Here is an 18137-nt window from a genome sequence, read left to right on the forward strand (position 1 = left end):
CTGTTTAATGTGAAAACAAGGTGATATCTAATTAGCACACAGGTAAGGAATTACGAAAATCTTTATTTAAGGGTGAAGATGTTTCTCACAAAATTGTTGCCCCAATGCATCATTGAAATTCAAGCTGGAAAGATGATTTTAATATATCACTTGTACATTTTGTATTGCTCTTCTGGTGACAATGTAGTTTGTTTTTGTCAATTACCATTTTAATAATAGGGTAAAGAAAATGAAGTGGATTTTTGAAAGAAAACAATACTGTCAATATACTATTCAAACAAATTAAAATGGTAAAAGTTATTGTACTTTAAGTAAAAATAAAAGAGACAAAATATCAATCCCAGTTTTGGATTACTTTAATTAACAAAAAAAAATGCATATAGCAGAGGATAGTTTCAATCTGCCTACCTCTGGGTTATGGGCCCAGCATGCTTCCATTGCAGTGCTCTGCTGCACATGTAAGTGCAAGAGATCCTGAAGCACTCACTCATCATGGGAATGTACCAATGTGTTTCTTCGTTGGTTGATGGAAGAAACATCTTACAAAAACTCTCCAGATTATTGACTTTTTTAAGTTTTTCTAGGAAACGTTTTAGATGAATGCTTATTAGCATTTGTCAGTATGTACTTTTGCAAAGTGTCTCTGTGGCGCAATCAGTTAGTATGTACGGCTATTAACCAAAAGGTTGGTGGTTCAATCCCACCCAGGGACGTAATTGACCTTGTTATCAGATTTTGGTGATCTTTAAGTAGACAAGTCAAAATTTCAAACCCCCTGTTATGGTGTAGGGTACCTGGCCTTCTCTGATGTAATCAGAGTTAGATTTGATTCAGTGATTTTATAAAAACAGCTAGGAAGCACAATTTAGCAGTGGGTTGCAGAGAAAAAAAATATGCTGGCAGAAAAATCCAATTGAGTGATTAAACAGCTCTTCATTTTCTGGCTTTATTTTTATGCTAACAAATTTGTTCTCTGAAAAGTGTCCACAAAGCCAAGTCTCTGATTAACACCTTTTTAAGGATGGTTTTTCACCTATTACTAAATTGCACCTCAATTATTTTCTTTACCCTATTATTAAAATGGTAATTGACAAAAACAAACTACATTGTCACCAGAAGAGCAATACAAAATGTACAAGTGATATATTAAAATCATATTTCCAGCTTGAATTTCAATGATGCATTGGGGCAACGATTTTGTGAGAAACATCTTCACCCTTAAATAAAGATTTTCTTAATTCCTTACCTGTGTGCTAATTAGATATCACCTTGTTTTCACATTAAACAGACTTCCACATGAGAAAGCAGCAAGGATGCAGTGGCATTAATGTTTCCTGGTGTCAACTTGCATTATTTCAGTAGACATTGAAATGAGGATGCATCTTGCTGCCTTTCCAATGAAGCAAGTTTAATTTAGTAATAGGTGAAAAACCATCCCTACAAAGGTGTTAATCAGAGACTTGGCTTTGTGGACACTTTTCAGAGAACAAATTTGTTAGCATAAAAATAAAGCCAGAAATGAAGAGCTGTTTAATCACTCAATTGGATTTTTAGAGCTACGCATTGGAAAATTCAGGGCTATACCGTGTAGATGAAGCACTAACAGGAGGTTTTAAAATTTTCATTCTAGTGTCCTTCGTTTGGGAGAAAAATGCAAAGGTACAAGACAGCTTTTCCTTGCCAATATCTCTCTTTTGCAAAGAGCTACGCATTGGAAAATTCAGGGCTATACCGTGTAGATGAAGAACTAACAGGAGGCTTTAAAATTTTCATTCTAGTGTCCTTCGTTTGGGAGAAAAATGCAAAGGTACAAGACAGCTTTTCCTTGCCAATATCTCTCTTTTGCAAAGAGCTACGCATTGGAAAATTCAGGTCTATGTCGTGTAGATGATGGCCTAACAGGTGGCTTTAAAATTTTCTTTCTAGTGTCCTTCGTTTGGGAGAAAAATGCAAAGGTACAAGACAGCTTTTCCTTGCCAATATCTCTCTTTTGCAAAGAGCTACGCATTGGAACATTCAGGGCTATGTCGTGTAGATGATGGCCTAACAGGAGGCTTTAAAATTTTCTTTCTAGTGACCTTCGTTTGGGAGAAAAATGCAAAGGTACAAGACAGCTTTTCCTTGCCAATATCTCTCTTTTGCAAAGAGCTGCGCATTGGAAAATTCAGGACTATGTCGTGTAGATGATGACCTAACAGGATGCTTTAAAATTTTCTTTCTAGTGTCCTTCGTTTGGGAGAAAAATGCAAAGGTACAAGACAGCTTTTCCTTGCCAATATCTCTCTTTTGCAAAGAGCTGCGCATTGGAAAATTCAGGGCTATGTCGTGTAGATGATGGCCTAACAGGAGGCTTTACAATTTTCTTTCTAGTGTCTTTCGTTTGGGAGAAAAATGCAAAGGTACAAGACAGTTTTTCCTTGCCAATATCTCTCTTTTGCAAAGAGCTACACATTGGAAAATTAAGGGCTATGTCGTGTAGATGATGGCCTAACAGGAGGCTTTAAAATTATCTTTCTAGTGTCCTTCGTTTGGAAGAAAAATGCAAAGGTACAAGACAGCTTTTCCTTGCCAATATCTCTCTTTTGCAAAGAGCTACGCATTGGAAAATTCAGGGCTATGTCGTGTAGATGATGGCCTAACAGGAGGCTTTAAAATTATCTTTCTAGTGTCCTTCGTTTGGAAGAAAAATGCAAAGGTACAAGACAGCTTTTCCTTGCCAATATCTCTCTTTTGCAAAGAGCTACGCTTTGGAAAATTCAGGGCTATGTCGTGTAGATGATGGCCTAACAGGAGGCTTTAAAATTTTCTTTTTAGTGACCTTCGTTTGGGAGAAACATGCAAAGGTACAAGACAGCTTTTCCTTGCCAATATCTCTCTTTTGCAAAGAGCTGCGCATTGGAAAATTCAGGGCTATGTCGTGTAGATGATGGCCTAACAGGAGGCTTTAAAATTTTCTTTCTAGTGTCCTTAGTTTGGGAGAAAAATGCAAAGGTACAAGACAGCTTTTCCTTGCCAGTATCTCTCTTTTGCAAAGAGCTGCGCATTGGAAAATTCAGGGCTATGTCGTGTAGATGATGGCCTAACAGGAGGCTTTAAAATTATCTTTCTAGTGTCCTTCGTTTGGGAGAAAAATGCAAAGGTACAAGACAGCTTTTCCTTGCCAATATCTCTCTTTTGCAAAGAGCTACGCATTGGAAAATTCAGGGCTATGTCGTGTAGATGATGGCCTAACAGGAGGCTTTAAAATTTTCTTTCTAGTGTCCTTCGTTTGGGAGAAAAATGCAAAGGTACAAGACAGCTTTTCCTTGCCAATATCTCTCTTTTGCAAAGAGCTGCGCATTGGAAAATTCAGGGCTATGTCGTGTAGATGATGGCCTAACAGGAGGCTTTAAAATTTTCTTTCTAGTGACCTTCGTTTGGGAGAAAAATGCAAAGGTACAATACAGCTTTTCCTTGCCAATATCTCTCTTTTTTGCAAAGAGCTGCGCATTGGAAAATTCAGGACTATGTCGTGTAGATGATGGCCTAACAGGAGGCTTTAAAATTTTCTTTCTAGTGTCCTTCGTTTGGGAGAAAAATGCAAAGGTACAAGACAGCTTTTCCTTGCCAATATCTCTCTTTTGCAAAGAGCTGCGCATTGGAAAATTCAGGACTATGTCGTGTAGATGATGGCCTAACAGGAGGCTCTAAAATTTTCTTTCTAGTGTCCTTCGTTTGGGAGAAAAATGCAAAGGTACAAGACAGCTTTTCCTTGCCAATATCTCTCTTTTGCAAAGAGCTACGCATTGGAAAATTCAGCTAGCTGTTTTTATAAAATCACTGAATCAAATCTAACTCTGATTACATCAGAGAAGGCCAGGTACCCTACACCATAACAGGTGGTTTGAAATTTTGACTTGTCTACTTAAAGATCACCAAAATCTGATAACAAGGTCAATTAGGTCCCTGGGTGGGATTGAACCACCAACCTTTTGGTTAATAGCCGCACATACTAACTGATTGCGCCACAGAGACACTTTGCAAAAGTCCATACTGACAAAGGCTAATAAGCATTCATCTAAAACGTTTCCTAGAAAAACTTTAAAAAGTCAATAATCTGGAGAGTTTTTGTAAGATGTTTCTTCCATCAACCAACGAAGAAACACATTGGTACTTTCCCATGATGAGTGAGTGCTTCAGGATCTCTTGAACTTACATGTGCAGCAGAGTACTGCAATGGAAGCATGCTGGGCCCATAACCCAGAGGTAGGCAGATTGAAACTATCCTCTGCTATATGCATTTTTTTTTGTTAATTAAAGTAATCCAAAACTGGGATTGATATTTTGTCTCTTTTATTTTTACTTAAAGTACAATAACTTTTACCATTTTAATTTGTTTTAATAGTATATTGACAGTATTGTTTTCTTTCAAAAATCCACTTCATTTTCTTTACCCTATTATTAAAATGGTAATTGACAAAAACAAACTACATTGTCACCAGAAGAGCAATACAAAATGTACAAGTGATATATTAAAATCATCTTTCCAGCTTGAATTTCAATGATGCATTGGGTCAACAATTTTGTGAGAAACATCTTCACCCTTAAATAAAGATTTTCTTAATTCCTTACCTGTGTGCTAATTAGATATCACCTTGTTTTCACATTAAACAGACTTCCACATGAGAAAGCAGCAAGGATGCAGTGGCGTTAATGTTTCCTGGTGTCAACCTGTATTATTTCAGTAGACATTGAAATGAGGATACATCTTGCTGCCTTTCCAATGAAGCAAGTTTAATTTAGTAATAGGTGAAAAACCATCCCTACAAAGGTGTTAATCAGAGACTTGGCTTTGTGGACACTTTTCAGAGAACAAATTTGTTAGCATAAAAATAAAGCCAGAAAATGAAGAGCTGTTTAATCACGCAATTTGATTTTTTTGCCAGCATATTTCTTTTTCTCTGCAACCCACTGCTAAATTGTGCTTCCTAGATGTTTTTATAAAATCACTGAATCAAATCTAACTCTGATTACATCAGAGAAGGCCAGGTACCCTACACCATAACAGGGGGTATGAAATTTGACTTGTCTACTTAAAGATCACCAAAATCTGATAACAAGGTCAATTACGTCCCTGGGTGGGATTGAACCACCAACCTTTTGGTTAATAGCCGTACACACTAACTGATTGCGCCACAGAGACACTTTGCAAAACTACATACTGACAAATGCTAATAAGCATTCATCTAAAACGTTTCCTAGAAAAACTTTAAAAAGTCAATAATCTGGAGAGTTTTTGTAAGATGTTTCTTCTATCAACCAACGAAGAAACACATTGGTACTTTCCCATGATGAGTGAGTGCTTCAGGATCTCTTGCACTTACATGTGCAGCAGAGTACAGCAATGGAAGCATGCTGGGCCCATAACCCAGAGGTAGGCAGATTGAAACTATCCTCTGCTATATGCATTTTTTTGTTTGTTAATTAAAGTAATCCAAAACTGGGATTGATATTTTGGCTCTTTTATTTTTACTTAAAGTACAATAACTTTTACCATTTTAATTTGTTTTAATAGTATATTGACAGTATTGTTTTCTTTCAAAAATCCACTTAATTTTCTTTACCCTATTATTAAAATGGTAATTGACAAAAACAAACTACATTGTCACCAGAAGAGCAATACAAAATGTACAAGTGATATATTAAAATCATCTTTCCAGCTTGAATTTCAATGATGCATTGGGGCAACGATTTTGTGAGAAACATCTTCACCCTTAAATAAAGATTTTCTTAATTCCTTACCTGTGTGCTAATTAGATATCACCTTGTTTTCACATTAAACAGACTTCCACATGAGAAAGCAGCAAGGATGCAGTGGCGCTAATGTTACCTGGTGTCAACCTGTATTATTTCAGTAGACATTGAAATGAGGATGCATCTTGCTGCCTTTCCAATGAAGCAAGTTTAATTTAGTAATAGGTGAAAAACCATCCTTACAAAGGTGTTAATCAGAGACTTGGCTTTGTGGACACTTTTCAGAGAACAAATTTGTTAGCATAAAGATAAAGCCAGAAAATAAAGAGCTGTTTAATCACTCAATTGGATTTTTCTGCCAGCATATTTTTTTTCTCTGCAACCCACTGCTAAATTGTGCTTCCTAGCTGTTTTTATAAAATCACTGAATCAAATCTAACTCTGATTACATCAGAGAAGGCCAGGTACCCTACACCATAACAGGGGGTTTGAAATTTTGACTTGTCTACTTAAAGATCACCAAAATCTGATAACAAGGTCAATTAGGTCCCTGGGTGGGATTGAACCACCAACCTTTTGGTTAATAGCCGTACACACTAACTGATTGCGCCACAGAGACACTTTGCAAAAAGTCCATACTGACAAAGGCTAATAAGCATTCATCTAAAACGTTTCCTAGAAAAACTTTAAAAAGTCAATAATCTGGAGAGTTTTTGTAAGATGTTTCTTCCATCAACCAACGAAGAAACACATTGGTACTTTCCCATGATGAGTGAGTGCTTCAGGATCTCTTGAACTTACATGTGCAGCAGAGTACTGCAATGGAAGCATGCTGGGCTCATAACCGAGAGGTAGGCAGATTGAAACTATCCTCTGCTATATGCATTTTTTTTTTGTTAATTAAAGTAATCCAAAACTGGGATTGATATTTTGTCTCTTTTATTTTTACTTAAAGTACAATAACTTTTACCATTTTAATTTGTTTTAATAGTATATTGACAGTATTGTTTTCTTTCAAAAATCCACTTCATTTTCTTTACCCTATTATTAAAATGGTAATTGACAAAAACAAACTACATTGTCACCAGAAGAGCAATACAAAATGTACAAGTGATATATTAAAATCATCTTTCCAGCTTGAATTTCAATGTTGCATTGGGTCAACAATTTTGTGAGAAACATCTTCACCCTTAAATAAAGATTTTCTTAATTCCTTACCTGTGTGCTAATTAGATATCACCTTGTTTTCACATTAAACAGACTTCCACATGAGAAAGCAGCAAGGATGCAGTGGCGTTAATGTTTCCTGGTGTCAACCTGTATTATTTCAGTAGACATTGAAATGAGGATACATCTTGCTGCCTTTCCAATGAAGCAAGTTTAATTTAGTAATAGGTGAAAAACCATCCCTACAAAGGTGTTAATCAGAGACTTGGCTTTGTGGACACTTTTCAGAGAACAAATTTGTTAGCATAAAAATAAAGCCAGAAAATGAAGAGCTGTTTAATCACGCAATTTGATTTTTTTGCCAGCATATTTCTTTTTCTCTGCAACCCACTGCTAAATTGTGCTTCCTAGATGTTTTTATAAAATCACTGAATCAAATCTAACTCTGATTACATCAGAGAAGGCCAGGTACCCTACACCATAACAGGGGGTATGAAATTTGACTTGTCTACTTAAAGATCACCAAAATCTGATAACAAGGTCAATTACGTCCCTGGGTGGGATTGAACCACCAACCTTTTGGTTAATAGCCGTACATACTAACTGATTGCGCCACAGAGACACTTTGCAAAAGTACATACTGACAAATGCTAATAAGCATTCATCTAAAACGTTTCCTAGAAAAACTTAAAAAAGTCAATAATCTGGAGAGTTTTTGTAAGATGTTTCTTCCATCAACCAACGAAGAAACACATTGGTACTTTCCCATGATGAGTGAGTGCTTCAGGATCTCTTGCACTTACATGTGCAGCAGAGTACAGCAATGGAAGCATGCTGGGCCCATAACCCAGAGGTAGGCAGGTTGAAACTATCCTCTGCTATATGCATTTTTTTGTTTGTTAATTAAAGTAATCCAAAACTGGGATTGATATTTTGGCTCTTTTATTTTTACTTAAAGTACAATAACTTTTACCATTTTAATTTGTTTTAATAGTATATTGACAGTATTGTTTTCTTTCAAAAATCCACTTAATTTTCTTTACCCTATTATTAAAATGGTAATTGACAAAAACAAACTACATTGTCACCAGAAGAGCAATACAAAATGTACAAGTGATATATTAAAATCATATTTCCAGCTTGAATTTCAATGATGCATTGTGGCAACGATTTTGTGAGAAACATCTTCACCCTTAAATAAAGATTTTCTTAATTCCTTACCTGTGTGCTAATTAGATATCACCTTGTTTTCATATAAAACAGACTTCCACATGAGAAAGCAGCAAGGATGCAGTTTCGTTAATGTTTCCTGGTGTCAACTTGTATTATTTTAGTAGACATTGAAATGAGGATGCATCTTGCTGCCTTTCCAATGAAGCAAGTTTAATTTAGTAATAGGTGAAAAACCATCCTTACAAAGGTGTTAATCAGAGACTTGGCTTTGTGGACACTTTTCAGAGAACAAATTTGTTAGCATAAAAATAAAGCCAGAAAATGAAGAGCTGTTTAATCACTCAATTGGATTTTTCTGCCAGCATATTTTTTTTCTCTGCAACCCACTGCTAAATTGTGCTTCCTAGCTGTTTTTATAAAATCACTGAATCAAATCTAACTCTGATTACATCAGAGAAGGCCAGGTACCCTACACCATAACAGGGGGTTTGAAATTTTGACTTGTCTACTTAAAGATCACCAAAATCTGATAACAAGGTCAATTAGGTCCCTGGATGGGATTGAACCACCAACCTTATGGTTAATAGCCGTACATACTAACTGATTGCGCCACAGAGACACTTTGCGAAAGTCCATACTGACAAAGGCTAATAAGCATTCATCTAAAACGTTTCCTAGAAAAACTTTAAAAAGTCAATAATCTGGAGAGTTTTTGTAAGATGTTTCTTCCATCAACCAACGAAGAAACACATTGGTACTTTCCCATGATGAGTGAGTGCTTCAGGATCTCTTGAACTTACATGTGCAGCAGAGTACTGCAATGGAAGCATGCTGGGCCCATAACCCAGAGGTAGGCAGATTGAAACTATCCTCTGCTATATGCATTTTTTTTTTGTTAATTAAAGTAATCCAAAACTGGGATTGATATTTTGTCTCTTTTATTTTTACTTAAAGTACAATAACTTTTACCATTTTAATTTGTTTTAATAGTATATTGACAGTATTGTTTTCTTTCAAAAATCCACTTAATTTTCTTTACCCTATTATTAAAATGGTAATTGACAAAAACAAACTACATTGTCACCAGAAGAGCAATACAAAATGTACAAGTGATATATTAAAATCATATTTCCAGCTTGAATTTCAATGATGCATTGTGGCAACGATTTTGTGAGAAACATCTTCACCCTTAAATAAAGATTTTCTTAATTCCTTACCTGTGTGCTAATTAGATATCACCTTGTTTTCATATAAAACAGACTTCCACATGAGAAAGCAGCAAGGATGCAGTTTCGTTAATGTTTCCTGGTGTCAACTTGTATTATTTTAGTAGACATTGAAATGAGGATGCATCTTGCTGCCTTTCCAATGAAGCAAGTTTAATTTAGTAATAGGTGAAAAACCATCCTTACAAAGGTGTTAATCAGAGACTTGGCTTTGTGGACACTTTTCAGAGAACAAATTTGTTAGCATAAAAATAAAGCCAGAAAATGAAGAGCTGTTTAATCACTCAATTGGATTTTTCTGCCAGCATATTTTTTTTCTCTGCAACCCACTGCTAAATTGTGCTTCCTAGCTGTTTTTATAAAATCACTGAATCAAATCTAACTCTGATTACATCAGAGAAGGCCAGGTACCCTACACCATAACAGGGGGTTTGAAATTTTGACTTGTCTACTTAAAGATCACCAAAATCTGATAACAAGGTCAATTAGGTCCCTGGATGGGATTGAACCACCAACCTTATGGTTAATAGCCGTACATACTAACTGATTGCGCCACAGAGACACTTTGCGAAAGTCCATACTGACAAAGGCTAATAAGCATTCATCTAAAACGTTTCCTAGAAAAACTTTAAAAAGTCAATAATCTGGAGAGTTTTTGTAAGATGTTTCTTCCATCAACCAACGAAGAAACACATTGGTACTTTCCCATGATGAGTGAGTGCTTCAGGATCTCTTGAACTTACATGTGCAGCAGAGTACTGCAATGGAAGCATGCTGGGCCCATAACCCAGAGGTAGGCAGATTGAAACTATCCTCTGCTATATGCATTTTTTTTTTGTTAATTAAAGTAATCCAAAACTGGGATTGATATTTTGTCTCTTTTATTTTTACTTAAAGTACAATAACTTTTACCATTTTAATTTGTTTTAATAGTATATTGACAGTATTGTTTTCTTTCAAAAATCCACTTCATTTTCTTTACCCTATTATTAAAATGGTAATTGACAAAAACAAACTACATTGTCACCAGAAGAGCAATACAAAATGTACAAGTGATATATTAAAATCATCTTTCCAGCTTGAATTTCAACGATGCATTGGGTCAACAATTTTGTGAGAAACATCTTCACCCTTAAATAAAGATTTTCTTAATTCCTTACCTGTGTGCTAATTAGATATCACCTTGTTTTCACATTAAACAGACTTCCACATGAGAAAGCAGCAAGGATGCAGTGGCGTTAATGTTTCCTGGTGTCAACCTGTATTATTTCAGTAGACATTGAAATGAGGATACATCTTGCTGCCTTTCCAATGAAGCAAGTTTAATTTAGTAATAGGTGAAAAACCATCCCTACAAAGGTGTTAATCAGAGACTTGGCTTTGTGGACACTTTTCAGAGAACAAATTTGTTAGCATAAAAATAAAGCCAGAAAATGAAGAGCTGTTTAATCACGCAATTTGATTTTTTTGCCAGCATATTTCTTTTTCTCTGCAACCCACTGCTAAATTGTGCTTCCTAGATGTTTTTATAAAATCACTGAATCAAATCTAACTCTGATTACATCAGAGAAGGCCAGGTACCCTACACCATAACAGGGGGTATGAAATTTGACTTGTCTACTTAAAGATCACCAAAATCTGATAACAAGGTCAATTACGTCCCTGGGTGGGATTGAACCACCAACCTTTTGGTTAATAGCCGTACACACTAACTGATTGCGCCACAGAGACACTTTGCAAAACTACATACTGACAAATGCTAATAAGCATTCATCTAAAACGTTTCCTAGAAAAACTTTAAAAAGTCAATAATCTGGAGAGTTTTTGTAAGATGTTTCTTCTATCAACCAACGAAGAAACACATTGGTACTTTCCCATGATGAGTGAGTGCTTCAGGATCTCTTGCACTTACATGTGCAGCAGAGTACAGCAATGGAAGCATGCTGGGCCCATTACCCAGAGGTAGGCAGATTGAAACTATCCTCTGCTATATGCATTTTTTTGTTTGTTAATTAAAGTAATCCAAAACTGGGATTGATATTTTGGCTCTTTTATTTTTACTTAAAGTACAATAACTTTTACCATTTTAATTTGTTTTAATAGTATATTGACAGTATTGTTTTCTTTCAAAAATCCACTTAATTTTCTTTACCCTATTATTAAAATGGTAATTGACAAAAACAAACTACATTGTCACCAGAAGAGCAATACAAAATGTACAAGTGATATATTAAAATCATCTTTCCAGCTTGAATTTCAATGATGCATTGGGGCAACGATTTTGTGAGAAACATCTTCACCCTTAAATAAAGATTTTCTTAATTCCTTACCTGTGTGCTAATTAGATATCACCTTGTTTTCACATTAAACAGACTTCCACATGAGAAAGCAGCAAGGATGCAGTGGCGTTAATGTTTCCTGGTGTCAACCTGTATTATTTCAGTAGACATTGAAATGAGGATGCATCTTGCTGCCTTTCCAATGAAGCAAGTTTAATTTAGTAATAGGTGAAAAACCATCCTTACAAAGGTGTTAATCAGAGACTTGGCTTTGTGGACACTTTTCAGAGAACAAATTTGTTAGCATAAAAATAAAGCCAGAAAATAAAGAGCTGTTTAATCACTCAATTGGATTTTTCTGCCAGCATATTTTTTTTCTCTGCAACCCACTGCTAAATTGTGCTTCCTAGCTGTTTTTATAAAATCACTGAATCAAATCTAACTCTGATTACATCAGAGAAGGCCAGGTACCCTACACCATAACAGGGGGTTTGAAATTTTGACTTGTCTACTTAAAGATCACCAAAATCTGATAACAAGGTCAATTAGGTCCCTGGGTGGGATTGAACCACCAACCTTTTGGTTAATAGCCGTACACACTAACTGATTGCGCCACAGAGACACTTTGCAAAAAGTCCATACTGACAAAGGCTAATAAGCATTCATCTAAAACGTTTCCTAGAAAAACTTTAAAAAGTCAATAATCTGGAGAGTTTTTGTAAGATGTTTCTTCCATCAACCAACGAAGAAACACATTGGTACTTTCCCATGATGAGTGAGTGCTTCAGGATCTCTTGAACTTACATGTGCAGCAGAGTACTGCAATGGAAGCATGCTGGGCTCATAACCGAGAGGTAGGCAGATTGAAACTATCCTCTGCTATATGCATTTTTTTTTTGTTAATTAAAGTAATCCAAAACTGGGATTGATATTTTGTCTCTTTTATTTTTACTTAAAGTACAATAACTTTTACCATTTTAATTTGTTTTAATAGTATATTGACAGTATTGTTTTCTTTCAAAAATCCACTTCATTTTCTTTACCCTATTATTAAAATGGTAATTGACAAAAACAAACTACATTGTCACCAGAAGAGCAATACAAAATGTACAAGTGATATATTAAAATCATCTTTCCAGCTTGAATTTCAATGTTGCATTGGGTCAACATTTTTGTGAGAAACATCTTCACCCTTAAATAAAGATTTTCTTAATTCCTTACCTGTGTGCTAATTAGATATCACCTTGTTTTCACATTAAACAGACTTCCACATGAGAAAGCAGCAAGGATGCAGTGGCGTTAATGTTTCCTGGTGTCAACTTGTATTATTTCAGTAGACATTGAAATGAGGATGCATCTTGCTGCCTTTCCAATGAAGCAAGTTTAATTTAGTAATAGGTGAAAAACCATCCTTACAAAGGTGTTAATCAGAGACTTGGCTTTGTGGACACTTTTCAGAGAACAAATTTGTTAGCATAAAAATAAAGCCAGAAAATGAAGAGCTGTTTAATCACTCGATTGGATTTTTCTGCCAGCATATTTTTTTTCTCTGCAACCCACTGCTAAATTGTGCTTCCTAGCTGTTTTTTATAAAATCACTGAATCAAATCTAACTCTGATTACATCAGAGAAGGCCATGTACCCTACACCATAAGAGGAGGTTTGAAATTTTGACTTGTCTCCTTAAATATCACCAAAATCTGATCACAAGGTTAATTACGTCCCTGGGTGGGATTGAACCACCAACATTTTGGTTAATAGCCAAACACACTAACCGATTGCGCCACAGAGACACTTTGCAAAAGTCCATACTGACAAAGGCTAATAAGCATTCATCTAAAACGTTTCCTAGAAAAACTTTAAAAAGTCAATAATCTGGAGAGTTTTTGTAAGATGTTTCTTCCATCAACCAACGAAGAAACACATTGGTACTTTCCCATGATGAGTGAGTGCTTCAGGATCTCTTGCACTTACATGTGCAGCAGAGTACTGCAATGGAAGCATGCTGGGCCCATAACCCAGAGGTAGGCAGATTGAAACTATCCTCTGCTATATGCATTTTTTTTGTTAATTAAAGTAATCCAAAACTGGGATTGATATTTTGTCTCTTTTATTTTTACTTAAAGTACAATAACTTTTACCATTTTAATTTGTTTTAATAGTATATTGACAGTATTGTTTTCTTTCAAAAATCCACTTCATTTTCTTTACCCTATTATTAAAATGGTAATTGACAAAAACAAACTACATTGTCACCAGAAGAGCAATACAAAATGTACAAGTGATATATTAAAATCATCTTTCCAGCTTGAATTTCAATGTTGCATTGGGTCAACATTTTTGTGAGAAACATCTTCACCCTTAAATAAAGATTTTCTTAATTCCTTACCTGTGTGCTAATTAGATATCACCTTGTTTTCACATTAAACAGACTTCCACATGAGAAAGCAGCAAGGATGCAGTGGCGTTAATGTTTCCTGGTGTCAACTTGTATTATTTCAGTAGACATTGAAATGAGGATGCATCTTGCTGCCTTTCCAATGAAGCAAGTTTAATTTAGTAATAGGTGAAAAACCATCCTTACAAAGGTGTTAATCAGAGACTTGGCTTTGTGGACACTTTTCAGAGAACAAATTTGTTAGCATAAAAATAAAGCCAGAAAATGAAGAGCTGTTTAATCACTCGATTGGATTTTTCTGCCAGCATATTTTTTTTCTCTGCAACCCACTGCTAAATTGTGCTTCCTAGCTGTTTTTTATAAAATCACTGAATCAAATCTAACTCTGATTACATCAGAGAAGGCCATGTACCCTACACCATAAGAGGAGGTTTGAAATTTTGACTTGTCTCCTTAAATATCACCAAAATCTGATCACAAGGTTAATTACGTCCCTGGGTGGGATTGAACCACCAACATTTTGGTTAATAGCCAAACACACTAACCGATTGCGCCACAGAGACACTTTGCAAAAGTCCATACTGACAAAGGCTAATAAGCATTCATCTAAAACGTTTCCTAGAAAAACTTTAAAAAGTCAATAATCTGGAGAGTTTTTGTAAGATGTTTCTTCCATCAACCAACGAAGAAACACATTGGTACTTTCCCATGATGAGTGAGTGCTTCAGGATCTCTTGCACTTACATGTGCAGCCAGTGGGGACGAATTGATAATCTGTGAGGAGGGGGATGTACACGGTGATATATCGGAGGGTGAAGATGAGGTGGACATCTTGCCTCTGTAGAGCCAGTTTGTGCAAGGAGAGATTAATTGCTTCTTTTTTGGGGGGGGTCCAAACCAACCCGTCATATCAGTCACAGTCGTGTGGCAGACCCTGTCACTGAAATGATGGGTTGGTTAAAGTGTGCATGTCCTGTTTTGTTTATACAACATAAGGGTGGGTGGGAGGGCCCAAGGACAATTCCATCTTGCACCTCTTTTTTCTTTTCTTTTTCTTTGCATCATGTGCTGATTGGGGAGGGTTTTTTGGAAGGGACATCCTGCGTGACACTGCAGTGCCACTCCTAGATGGGCCCGGTGTTTGTGTCGGCCACTAGGGTCGCTAATCTTACTCACACAGTCAGCTACCTCATTGCGCCTCTTTTTTTCTTTGCGTCATGTGCTGTTTGGGGAGGGTTTTTTGGAAGGGACATCCTGCGTGACACTGCAGTGCCACTCCTAGATGGGCCCGGTGTTTGTGTCGGCCACTAGGGTCGCTAATCTTACTCACACAGCTACCTCATTGCGCCTCTTTTTTTCTTTGCGTCATGTGCTGTTTGGGGAGGGTTTTTTGGAAGGGCCATCCTGCGTGACACTGCAGTGCCACTCCTAGATGGGCCCGGTGTTTGTGTCGGCCACTAGGGTCGCTAATCTTACTCACACAGCTACCTCATTGCGCCTCTTTTTTTCTTTGCGTCATGTGCTGTTTGGGGAGGGTTTTTTGGAAGGGACATCCTGCGTGACACTGCAGTGCCACTCCTAGATGGGCCCGGTGTTTGTGTCGGCCACTAGGGTCGCTTATCTTACTCACACAGCGACCTCGGTGCAAATTTTAGGACTAAAAATAATATTGTGAGGTGTGAGGTATTCAGAATAGACTGAAAATGAGTGTAAATTATGGTTTTTGAGGTTAATAATACTTTGGGATCAAAATGACCCCCAAATTCTATGATTTAAGCTGTTTTTTAGTGTTTTTTGAAAAAAACACCCGAATCCAAAACACACCCGAATCCGACAAAAAAAATTCGGTGAGGTTTTGCCAAAACGCGTTCGAACCCAAAACACGGCCGCGGAACCGAACCCAAAACCAAAACACAAAACCCGAAAAATTTCAGGCGCTCATCTCTACTATTTACCCTTGCATAGAAAGGTATAATCTAAGCTAGAGAATTCTATTTGGAGCTCACCTTGTACTTTGTGAAGAAATAATCAGCTTTGTGGCTGAGCAGATATATGGAGTGTGTGGCTGCACACTGCATAGATCTGCTGAGTTGCAATGCTAATAATTTTTTTTTTGCAAAGTACCAATAGCTTCATTGTGAAGGTGGAAAGAAGGGTGTTACGGCATGGAATGTACAAACTGCGAGACCCTGCTGGTAGCGCCTTTGTCTATTTAGTAGGAAGGGCACGTAACAGCCGGGGGGCAATGGAGGAAGCCCCTTTAGGGCTGGAGCCCGGCGGCAACTGACTCCGTTGACTGCCAGAGCAGTTCCGCCCCTGGACTAGAGGAATGGTCAAGAACATGGCAACATTTAATGCCAAAAAATGCAAAATCATACACGTCTCAAAAATGCAAAGGCTAACTATAATATTAAGGGCATTATAATGGCAAGAGGAAAGCTATCTAAGTATTACTATTTCAGGTGAGCAATGTAACAAAGCAATAGGAAAGGCAAGTCAGATGCTTGTTTGCATAGGTTAAAGAACCAGTAGCAGAAAAAAGTAATACAGGTTGAGTATCCCATATCCAAATATTCCGAAATATGGAATATTCCGAAATACGGACTTTTTTGAGTGAGACTGAGATAGTGAAACCTTTGTGTTTTGATGGCTCAGTGTACACAAACTTTGTTTAATACTCAAAGTTATTAAAAATATTGTATTAAATGAACTTCAGACTGTGTGTATAAGGTGTATATGAAACATAAATGAATTCTGTGAATGTACACACACTTTGTTTAATGCACAAAGTTATAAAAAATATTGGCTAAAATGACCTTCAGGCTGTGTGTATAAGGTGTATATGAAACATAAATGCCTTCTGTGCTTAGATTTAGGTCCCATCACCATAATATCTCGTTATGGTATGCAATTATTCCAAAATACAGAAAAATCCGATATCCAAAATTCCTCTGGTCCCAAGCATTTTGGATAAGGGATACTCAACCTGTAATGCCACTGTATAGGTCCTTGGTACAGCCACATTTAGAATCCTGTGTTCAGTTCCAGAAGCCATATCTCCAGAAGGCTGTAAATACATTAGGGCAACTAAAATTGTGCATGGCCTACATCACAAAACTTACCTGGAAATACTAAAAAATGTTGATGTGTATAGTTTGGAGAAGGGAAGAGGGAACATACAGTAATAGAAACATTTAAATATATAGGGAGGAATGTAATAGGGTGTGAGAATCAGAAAGTGAGAGATTTTGTGTTTTTTCCTGTTGTTTTTTTTTTTGTTTGTTTGATTGTTTGTTTTTAAAGTGGCAATCCTTTACATGGCAAAACCAGGTTGATATTTGCCATGTAAAGGATTGCCACCGTGGGCATGTGTAGAAGGGGCACTGCTACTGTTGGCATTATGTGTGTAAACTGCACTGATATGGTGGTTATGTGTATAAAGGGCACTGCGACTGTGGGTATTATTATTATTATTATTATTACATGCGGTGTAATGACAATAAGATAGTGCTACTGTGTGGCGTATTTTGATTTGGGGTGCTATTGTGTGGCCATGCCCCTTCCTTGTGATACCACACCTTCTTTTTTTAAGGAGCGCACTGTCCCTTTATTAAGTATTGGAGAGAGGGCCCAAATTAATAGTTTGCAGGGAGGCGCCAAATACCCTAGCACTGGCCCTTTGGTAGGGGACAGGATTTGCTTCTGCTTGTGCACATATGTTATGATTGCCAGCCAACAGCACTGGTTTTGCCTATAACACTAACTATAAATATTTTGAATTGGTCCTGGACCACCAATCCAAGGCACCCCTGCAAGTGTCCTGAGGCACCCCAGGGTGCAGTTTGAGAACCACTGGTCTAGTGAGTACCCAGGATAATTATTGTAGCTGGTCTGCGGGTAACAGCTCTCAGATCCACTTCTAGAAAAAATGCAGCAATGTAATTTGAGTGATAAACTGCAGAGATGAACCCTTTCTGTGACTGCTGCACAGGGATCACACAAACTCTATTCATAGGGCTGACTTCACTTAGGGGAGATGTTCTCACCCCGCAAAGAAGTGCGAGTATATACCGCACTTACGGTACCATTGGATTTACAGATATTTTCTTGCAATACACTATGGGGGTCATTCTGAGTTGATTGCTCACTAGCAGTTTTTAG

At 36.9% G+C, this 18137-nt stretch overlaps 2 non-coding genes across 2 annotated transcripts; both read right to left on the minus strand.

Annotated features, from left to right (window-relative positions):
• Window positions 1-13297: 13297 nt before the first annotated feature.
• TRNAN-AUU (transfer RNA asparagine (anticodon AUU)) lies at window positions 13298-13371 on the minus strand. The gene has a single exon. It is a non-coding gene; the product is annotated as a tRNA-Asn (tRNA).
• A 1094-nt stretch (window positions 13372-14465) lies between these two features.
• Window positions 14466-14539, minus strand: TRNAN-AUU (transfer RNA asparagine (anticodon AUU)). The gene has a single exon. It is a non-coding gene; the product is annotated as a tRNA-Asn (tRNA).
• Window positions 14540-18137: the final 3598 nt, after the last annotated feature.

This window comes from Pseudophryne corroboree, unplaced genomic scaffold (genome assembly GCF_028390025.1).
Source record: "Pseudophryne corroboree isolate aPseCor3 unplaced genomic scaffold, aPseCor3.hap2 scaffold_1119, whole genome shotgun sequence".
In the NCBI taxonomy this organism is placed as follows: domain Eukaryota; kingdom Metazoa; phylum Chordata; class Amphibia; order Anura; family Myobatrachidae; genus Pseudophryne; species Pseudophryne corroboree.